The sequence below is a fragment of the Glycine max genome, chromosome 1, assembly GCF_000004515.6.
Source record: "Glycine max cultivar Williams 82 chromosome 1, Glycine_max_v4.0, whole genome shotgun sequence".
NCBI lineage: Eukaryota > Viridiplantae > Streptophyta > Magnoliopsida > Fabales > Fabaceae > Glycine > Glycine max.
The window spans coordinates 4,498,825-4,510,151 of NC_016088.4; positions in this window are offsets into that span (position 1 = coordinate 4,498,825).

An 11,327-nucleotide genomic window follows, 5' to 3' on the forward strand; every position below is an offset into this window, starting at 1 on the left:
AAGTTAAAGGTAAAATTAATTTTATTTTATTTTCAAAATTTAATTTAATAAAAACATTTAGCTTATTGAAATAAGTGGAAAAATATAAATGATAATAAAAAGAAAACGAGCATGTAGCAAACAATCAAAAGAAGATTAAAAATATAGAAACAAATTCAATTTAATTAAAATATTTAAATTTGAATTAATACAACAAAATTTTACAAATACAAAAAATATGACTTATATTCAACGTTGTTGGCTTGAGCCTACATGGTGAAGGCAAGTTTTCTTTGTATGACCTGAAATGTGACACACTAAACATCACTTTAGTTGATCTGTTTTTCTGATATCCATTTCGGTGTGGATACGAGTGAAAATAGGATAACCCTTAATACTTCTTTTCTTTTCTAGGTCAGGGGAGATCATTGGCTCGTGATACGGTTGCCAATAGACTTTGTTGTGCAATTCTCCAAACAATCTTTTGTATACGTTGGAGACACTTTCCAACGTATACATGAGATGTATGTAATTTCTGTACTCATGATGAACATGCTTACAACTAGCAACAACATGAGAACAAGTCATGTGAAACTTTTGGAATTTGCCACAATCACACCACCTTTCATCCAGCCTGACCGTGAAATCTATAGTGGGCCTAATCTCTGTCGAGTTTATTGTCTCTTAGACCAAGAACCATGTGTCGCGTTGATCAAACTCAAGAATATTGTGAGTGTTTGTCTTTCTAAGTGTGCCTTTGATGTTCTTGTTTAGTACTTCCATATATACTTGGCCAGATGCTAGCATTGTTGCGTCTTCTCTCCCTTTTTTGTTGAACAATGCAGTACACCTTACATATGTGGATTTTACTAGCACACCTATTGGCAGATTTATTGATTTCTTGAGTACGAAATTAATCGACTCAGCAAGATTGGTGGTCCTGTGCCCCCATCATCGGCCACCATCCCATGCGAGAGTCCATTTTTTTACGGAATCTTGCCGAGCTAATTAATTGCTTGGTCAACATCCGCTTCCTCCCTCAACATGCTGTAGTAGTAATTGAACGTAGGCCTCATCTTTGCACATCCTAAGTAGTTATAAACATACAATTTCATTTTTATGAATAATACAAAATGAAGTGACATTTTATATGAAGAGAAAGAAGTTTGACACTCATCCATATTGATAATTAATATTTTGATGGGGTTATTCTTGTACCTGTTCATATAATTCTATGCAATGTGTCGAATACATAACACATGCACATAATTTTATGTTGTCCACCCACTATCATCACGTCTTGAGTAGGGACTTTTGACTGACTCATGCTTCTCTCAAATCAAACATTTTTCATCAAGTAGTATTTTAAAACAGTAAGACTAAGTGTCAAGTCTACAGGGACTTTGACTGTACTCAGAGTTTGCATATGTCTAATTTTAAGCAATTAATGAATTGAATTGGATGTTTGTTAAGTAATGAGGCACAAAACGTAAAATTCAACATAAACAAAGATAAAGAATATAACACATGCACGACACAGAAAAACAAACACTTGGGGTGGTAAGTGTTTTTGCTTTGCTAGGTCGACAAGTGCACCGATTCGAACAAGTAGTATATTAAAATGGTAAGACCGAGTATCGTATCCACAAGAAATTTGTTTCACTCAGACATTGTACATTCAGTGTGCAAACATTTGCATGGATTAAAAGCAAAGTAAATATCAAGTTGAATTTTGTACTAAAGTCTATTGGAATACAAACTAAATATCTAAAGTTTGAGAAGTAAAAACAGTCAAGTAAAAAGCGTCGGGTCGTTCTATTGAATTTTCCTCGATGTTGTTATGTATTTTTCTCTATTTAATGCTATCCTAGTGTTCTTATGCTAAGAAATTACCCAAACCAAGACCTCTCTAGTGAATGGGCCTAACTCTCTTTAAACCTTGTCCTTAATCCCTCAACAAACTCAGCCTATAAGAGTTGCATTAAGTCTACAACATAATATGGACTAGATTGCTGCACTCCATTCCTAGACATACAATTTACTAGCTTGCTCTACCAAGTTCTAAGGCTTTAAAGCACTTTCCAATGCTAAAAATCCTAACTATACATACAAATGGGTGATCAAGCCACAAGCATGTAAAAATGAGCATAGATAGAAGCAATGAATACAGAAAACAACATTAAATAGATAGTGAAAAAATATTACATCAAGGGTTCAACAGAATTTCCCAACCAAGAGGTTTAGCCTTCCATTACAAGAAATGAACTTTCAATACAAGGAAAAACATAATTTAAGTGGAAGAAAATGGCTAAGAAGGGTTGAGGATGTCTCCTTCAACCTCTAGAACCCTAATCTCACTCCTCTAACCTAAACTCTTTTGGTGACTTGAATTCTATCGCTTCAGCTTCTCCCTTGACTCTATTTTTCGACTCCTCTCCCATTTTCCACTACCTTCAGTGTTTTAAATGCTACTTGGATGTTTCAGTTTTTGAAGGCTCACTTAGTGAGATTGGCTCGCTAAGCGAGAGTAAGTGAAATTTAGCTTAGCGAGTTGGGCGTGGTAAGCGCGTGAAGGGACAACCTACTCGTTGGGCGAGCTTACGGCGTGCTGGGCTAGCACATCTCTGACTGATCCTCTTCTAGGATTTCCCAACACGCTAAGCGAGCTGCATGCCTCGCTTAGCGGATGTGACTCGCTAAGCGCATATGCTTTGCTTAGCGAGACATCAACTATTTGAACATTCTCTTCTTTTAGACTGAAATTGAAATGGTTTCAACATTAATTCACAAAATGAGAGTATCTACTATATAAAATCAAAATAAACATGAAAATATGTACAATTCCTACAAAAAAACCATAAATTGGAGGTAAAACACTATTTTTTGTGCAAATATTCAATACAAAACTTAGTCGTGAATAGCGACTAACAGTAAATTGCTAGTTAATGCAAAGTTGCATAAGGTGTTGGATGCTCGGCTTACCAAAACTACTCTTAATGCAATGTTAGAGATTTTCACCATGTAACGTTATTCCAATTATTACCTTCATCTGCTAACCTACCCTAACCATCATCCCTAATGTAAAAGAGCCTAAATTATCCAATTTCACTCCTAATCCCTTAAGAGTTACTTCAAATAATTTTCTTTAAGAATAAAGATGCATAAATAAGGCTAAATAATACCATTCTATCCCTAGACATGGATTATCTAGAGGCTTTTTTAGAGTTCTTAGGATATAAACATTTACCAATGTATAAACCCTATAACACTACATGAGCATGAATGATCAAATCATAAACATGACACTAAACTTAGAAAAGAAGCAATAACATCAAAATACCATTAAATAGATAGTAAGAATCATTACATCAAGAGTATTTGATTGTTGAACTCTCAATAATGGGGTGGTTTAGCCTCTCATTGTCATGAGAGGCTTACAAATACAAAAAGGAAGTAAGAGGGATGGAAGAAAATAAAGGAAATGGTGCCCAAGTGAGTGGCCTTCCTCTCTTGTCTCGTGCCCTAGCTCTCCTATTTGGTGCCAACTGCTTTTTTTTGTTTCCCTCCTTTTCTCCTTTAAAACACAACACATTCATGTTTTTCGACATTGACTATGCACTAATTTTACATGTGTGCATTAAACGCACATGCAAAGTCCAGTTGGCACAAGTCGCGAGGAGTGGGCTAAGTTGCCTAGTACGGGCTAAGTCGCCATAAGCGCGCTAAGTCGACCTCCACGTTGGTTTTTCATGCTGAGCGGTTACTGACGCGTTGAGTGCACTGCTTCAGTTCTTCAACCATCTTCCATGTCTCCTGTTGTGCAATTTTACAAAAAAAATACAACCAAAAACACTGTAAACTAACAAACTTTAGTATCCACTGGATAAAAACCTAGAAAAAGCTAAATTTCTAATGTTTTAACCCAAAAGAAGCATTAAAAGATAGGAGAATTAGATAATTGTTATTTTATTTAAATACACAAATTAATTATGCATAGTAATTATCATGGAACATGACGAAACCCTTTACGGGTTGACCTTCTTGTTGTGGCCATAACAATGTTTCCATCTCCACCACCATACCAGGAAGAAATTGTTGCATGCTTACAACAATCTTGGTAGATCGTGGTACGATCTTTCCCAGTTGTCGTAGATGTCTTTAACAGTTTTTGCTTTACCAACCATGTTATGTTGTTCGTGGTGGTTTATCCTTCAGTACTTTTGATGTGTGCTATCAAGGTTGACACTAAAGTTGATGGATCATTTTCAATTAAGTTATGGATGCTTTTACTGATAAAAAAATATGACAACTTTGCATGATTTTGTGAGATTGAAGGATTTGAGCATGTGTGGGGTTCACAGAGCTTTCTTATTTCCCAATGTTTGGAGGCAAGGACGTATGATGCCCTGCACCTCCAAGCACAACTATCGTCATTACAAATGACAATTAGCTTTGTTGGGTTCGATAATTATGTCTTATAGTTAGCTCTTTTGCTCACATGATGGTGCTACAAAGCATTTTGCACGTCTTGTTTTCTCAGGAAATGCATCTCTTCGAAAAGAGTCCCTGACCAAATGTTGGACTTCTCTACCATCCAAGCTATGCCCGTATTCAAAATCTTGAAAATAGGATTCTTCAAAATTTTTCATATGGGGTGGTACGGTTGTGATTGGTGAAACATGTCGGGCTTCTTCCTCATCATCTTTCTCTTGGGGTCATTATGAAGAACTTTGTCTTCGTCCTTACTAAAGGGATTGGGTTCTTCGTTAGGTAAGCCTAATTCTACTGTGAACCCAGGCTCATTTGATCGGGTTGATGAGAAAGACTCTATTGTAAAGGTACTGAAGTATGTGTGAGGATGATCCTTAATAGCATCAAATGATTGTGAGTCAAAAAAATTTATGGAAAATGACACAGAAAGAAGTTGGGTAAAAGAAGATTTATTTGCTTCAAATATATTTTGTTCTTATTGGGATAAAGCTAAAGTGTCTTGGGTTGCATCGGAGAATTGTGAATAATGGGACTTAGGATAATATTGTGGTTGATAAGGTATTGGTTTAGGGTTTAGGGTAGGAACTGTATTATGCTCGATGTTTGCACTCGCAACATTGAAGAATTTTAGTTTGATGAATAACTAAAATCATAGCTTTCACGTCTTCGTTGCCAACAAGTTGGACTATTGTAAATTTCAGCATTTCGCTCCCCACTACTTGTGGGTACCAGAATGAAATATTGCATACTTGGTCGAATGCTTGAAGATGGAGGCGTTGGTTGATTTTTGTTTTCAAGGCCTCAAGTGTGAGGCCTCCCTTTGTTTTAAAGAACAATGATTTGGGGCTTCGAAAATTATCATCTTCATCTATTTTGAAGATTTGACCATCGTAGTGCACTAACTATTTGACAAATGAGTAAGACATATTGTGTACGTAATAGACAAAGAATAGGGAAACAAATGTGACACAGGATTTGTGTTTGAAAACTTGGATGAAAGTAAAAGAGCAAGGAAGTGTTGTGTGGATGTGTTCAACGAAGGTGAATATGGGTTCTATATATAGGGATCAAGGTAAGGGATTGTGACCTAGGGTCAAGGTAAGGGTTAGGGTTTGGAGCATTGGATTCTTTGGGGTGAATAAATAAGGGTATGAAATAAATTAGATTCCCTAACATGAGTAGATAAGGGTCTGGAATACATTGGATTCCCTGACGTGAGTAGATAAGAGTATGAAATAAATTGAATTCCTTGACGCGAGTAGATCTTGTCTAAAATATGTTGGATTCCTTGGCGTGAGTAGATAAGGGTTAGAAAAGGATTGGATTCCCTGACATGAGTAGATAAGGGTTTGAAATTAATTGGATTCCACGACGTGAGTAGATAAGGGTCTGAAATTAATTGGACTTGCAAGTGAGACAAAACAAATGCATGAGCCAAGTGGCCAAAAACAAGAAATTAGTAAGAGTTGAACATTTGAATCCACGATGACAACTTTTGGCACTTAGATTGTTATTTGTATCAACTGTTTTGGCTAAAATAATATTTTATTCTCATAATTTCCATGTCAATAAACCTATTAATACAAATTTCGAGTATTGATTCGGTCCTGAAACACATGAACCAAGTGGCAAAATATAGGAAAAAATTACTAAAATTTAAAGATTTCAAACCATAAGGGCAACGTTGGGGACTTAGATCTTTATTTGTATCATGTGTTTTGGTTGAAATAATGATTCATTCCCATTTTTTTCATGTCAATAAAGCCATTAAGACAACTCTCGGGTTTCGATTAGGCTCTCAAACGCATGAACCAAGTGACAAAACATAAGAAAAAATTACTAAAACTTGAAGATTTTAATCCATGAGGGTTACTTTTGGCACTTAGATTGTTATTTGTATAAATTATTTTGGTTAAAATAATGTTTCATTCCTATAGTTTTCATGTCAATAAAGCCATTACGACAAATTTTAGGTCTCGATTTGTCCCTCAAATGCATGAACCAAGTGGCCTAAAACAACAAAAATATTACTAACAATTGAACATTCCAAACCATAAGGACAACTTTGGGGACTTAGATCTTCATTTGTATCAAGTGTTTTGGTTAAAATAATGATTTGTACCCATTTTTTCATGTCAATAAAACCATTAATTCAACTTTCCGATCTCCATTTAGCCCTCAAACGCATGAACTAAGTGGCCAAAAAACAAGAAAGAATTACTAATAGTTGAACATTTGAATCCATGAGGCCAACTTTGGGCACTTATAGATTTTAATTTGTATCAACTATTTTTGTCAAAATAATGTCTCATTCCCTTAGTTTTGATGTCAACATAGCCATTAACACAACTTTCGGGTATCAATTCGGCTCTTAAATGCATTCAAAAAATAGGGAAAAATGAAGAAAAAATTATTTACACTTGAAGATTTCAATCGATATTTAAAACTTTTGGCATTAAAACACAAATCAAGAAATCTCAAAAACACACCTATGAGTCCTGCAAATCATTAAATAATAAAATACCAATCAAATATTTTTTTTGGGGGGGGGGGGGTGTTCATACTTAATGGTAAACAAAAAATTCCAACATATCACATTTGACTAGATAAAGCGACATAGGCATATGATTTTCTGGAATTCCACGATGTGATGTCATTGGCTACATGTCAAGATTTGACAACATGCATATCTTTTCCATTCCTATCAGTCATCTAAAAATAGTAGATCACCTATTATATATATAGCAGGGGGTTAGGTACAACTTAATACATTTGTCTGCTACTCACCCTATCTCATCATCCTCAAACCATTTATTTTTCTCTCAAATTCTAATTCATAATGGATAACAATCCATGGGAGCTTCTCGACATTGATGGCTCAGACCTTCCATCCATTGTTTGCCCAACTAATCACTCATATCCTCCAATTCAACAAGACATATGCTTGATCCGGCTGGGGCCGTACAAGCTGTCATCATGAATCAACAATCTAGGGAGCCATTTCCAACTCAAGAATTCATAATGTGTGCCCACCAAGTAGCCCAATGTGAATTTAACATAAATCCATGATTATATGTTTTATGTTTCGTTTGATCACAAGGTTAGCTAACGTTAAACATTTATTGTATTTGATGCACCTAAACATTCAATTGATTGCTGAATTTGTATAATTATAGGACCGGTAAATGTTGATGACACAACTCAAGAGACAATATTAGGGTCCATTGATTATACTTTTGATCGTGTCCATTTAACGGTCATCATTGTCAAAAGTTGTACTTTCAACGGTTTTGGCGACATGAAACTTGCGCTCAAGGTAGTCAACTTTAGTTTGTTCTTTAATGATTACGTTGCTATTTTTTGGATATTCATTCATGAGAGTTTTAATTTCAAGATCCTACCGGGACTATTGATGCCACCATGAAACATACAATCATTGAAGATCAAGATTGTAGCCCATATATGATGGACATTCATGTTGGTTCTGTCTTAGTTCTGGGAGACATAAGTTTGTTACTCTTGTTGTTAATTTCTTAGTTTCTTTTTCATATAGAATTTATTTTTTATTGAACTAAATGGTATTCACTACAGGTGGGGTTGTGTTTTGTCCCTTTCCTCGTCACTCCAAATGTTATTTGAATATTATATTGTACAATGTTGTAAAGGTAATGTTTTTGCATTTTAGGTTACCAATAATTTTGGTATTCACAAGTTTGCATTGTATACTCATATGTTGTTCATATTTGACGCAAGTGTTTCCAAATAAGAATTGACCGCTTGTGAAGCAATCTATGTTTCATGCTTGTAACATGTCATCAAGTATGTTTCATCAATGACTTTATCGTTTATATTTCTTTTTATGTGTAATGTTGTTTTATTTTGTGCGTGTAGCATTCTTCAATTTTATGGATTATCGTTTATGTACTAAGGATTTGAAAAAATAATTTGCATTAGTAAAATTCTCTAGTTTCATTTAAGGATTTATTATTTTTTTTAAACACTATTGTAGATTAACTCATATTTAGGTACTCATAGTTTTACACCAATGCGAACTATCAAAATTGAATATGTTTTATTTTTTTTATTTATTTTGGTAAAATAATTAAATCACTTAAATATATGCATTTTTCTTAAATGCTATTATACATATATTTTATTTTTTTTATCATTTAATATATATAAATTAGTGAACTAAAAAAATCAAAACAAATAAAAACAAAAACAAACAGATAATTTTTAAATAAAAAACAAACAAAATAAAAAAATTTCAAATAAACAAAAGCAAAAATAAGTAAATAAATAAAAAAACAAAAAAAACATTTTTAAGTAAACAAAACCAAAGAAACTAAAATAAAATCCAAAAAAATAGTTAATTTTAAAATAAAAAACAAAAAAAAATAAAAATAATTTTACATAAACAAATCCAAAAAACTAAAATAAAAAAAAACAAACAAAAACAGATATTTTTAAATAAAAAAATAAATAACAATTTTTAAAAAATAAAATTAAAATAACTCAAATAAATAAATGAAAATGAAAAAAAATTGAGACCTATGTTTTTTTATAAAAAAAAATGGCCTACGACATTATTACGAACCAATGTAATAAGGTCTTCATGAAAAAGAAAAACACATGTTAAAAAATTAGTTTTTCAGGAGTTAATATCTTAACGCCAAACTAAAAAAAAGGTGAGAAATCAGTTTGGGAAAAACTAATTTCTCACCTATGAACCATGATTTGGATAATAGATATAAATAATAGTTGACTTGTATCATTTATGTAAATAATAATTTTTTTATATTATTTATGTAAAAATTCAAAAAAATGAAAAATATATTATAATTATAAAGTTTACAATGAAATATAATTATATAATTAAAGATTAAGCATCAGTTTAACCGACATTATATTGAGTAAAAATATATTTGAGAATCAAATCATTAAACATGTATTCAATATTAGTCTAATCGACGTTAAATAAAAAATAATAATTTCACAACATAAAATTGAAGAAAAATAGAAAAGAGGTAAATGAATCGATTTTGAAGAATTATAAACAATAATTTATATTATATAAATAATAATTGACTTGTATCATTTAAATAAATATATATTTTATTTATATTATTGGGATAAAAAATTTCGAAAGATCAAGATAAAAAAAGAAAACCGAAACAAAATTTAGAACAAAATACCAACCTGCAAAAAGAGTATGACACAAAATCTTCCCAAACTATTATGACCCCTACTATTCATGCTGTCGTTATCCCCGTTATAGTATCGGACATCATCAGTCTTTTATTCTCTGAATTCACTAGCATTTGTCTCTACCATGCCTAAACTGGGTCTCTTTGCTGGTTCCACTCTTAAATGTTTATTTCTTTTATTTTAGTATATACTACATATGTATCTTTTATATAGAAATATATAATCTTATTCAAATTAGATAAGATTATTAAAAAAGATAATATTCTTCTTCTTTTAAATATTTAAAGCATTTATATATCAATTTGAAATCTCGGCAGTTAATCCACGTAATTGAATCAAAGTTGTGTGTGGTTCATGATAGTTACTAAACTTTCCTACACATATTTATATTGCTTTCATGTAATTTTTAATAAATTATAATATTTTGTTCAGAGAAAATAGCATTACTCTTGATCTTGAAATTGTGACCCGAACAGCCACAGATTGATTCTAATGCATCAAATGTCTTATTATTACTTAATATTTCTCTCAATCTATCTTTTCTATCTTTCTTTTTCTATTATATTGTATCACCTATTATAAATATAATTCTCTCTTTTCTCTCTAGGTGTCAATTAACACTAAGGCCTGTCCAGGGATGTTTTTCCTTGATTTTAGGAACATAACTGATTGCAGGGTTCCTCCTGCGAGAATTCCACTGGCTTCTGTGTACCTCTCTTGAAGGTTATAACCTTCAAGTAATTATGCAGATAGATAGTAGGAAATGATAAGTTTTAAACTGAGAACCTGTGTTAAAGATGTATTAATTGGTTAGGAATATGATTTAAGTATTTGATATAATAAAATTTGACAATTCTCTTTTCTTAACTAACCTTTAAAAAGAATGATGCACATATGGTTTTATTTCTAATATAGTATTACAATCTATTCGATCCTAATATTAGACTACCCCCAAATATTTATAGTGATTCTACGTCCAAACTTCATAGCTTCTGAATATCATCACATCAAATTTCACACTCCAAGAATGTCTAGTTCAGGACGGGGGGGGGGGGGGCTTTTGGGAATGAGTTAAAGATTGGTCTCAGTTCATTTTTTAATAACTTAACATGTACCAATTCCCGAAAAGTTCAACATCAATTGTGACCTTCTTAATTTCCTCACAATGACCCAATAATAATGTCAATTCATTTGGATCTGCTAGAGAGAAGGTATCTTGGAGGACCTGAGATAGTGGCCACTCAACGTAAGAAAGTGAGCTTTGCTCTATGGTGTCCATCCATGAATAGATTTGGCACCACACACACATTCCTAGGGTGTGCTTGGGGTGAATAGATTTGGCCTTTCGTTAAACCCAAAGGTGTGTGTATCAAATGGTTCATTAATCATTACTATTGAAGAAGAAAATTGGAAGTGTTGTATCACATAAATTATAAAATCCAACTGGGTATGTTGATTATAGATCGACCAACAATTTGCACTTTTTTCGGATTGGGAAACTTGTCTTCATGAATTCTCCTAATCATGCTACAGTCACAGTACTAGTCATTAAAGTGTAGCAAGGCACCATTAAGATACAATTAAGTATGATGCTCTACTTGTTGCTTTGTTAGGGACCAGAAGGTTGACGAACAAAAGTAGCCATAATA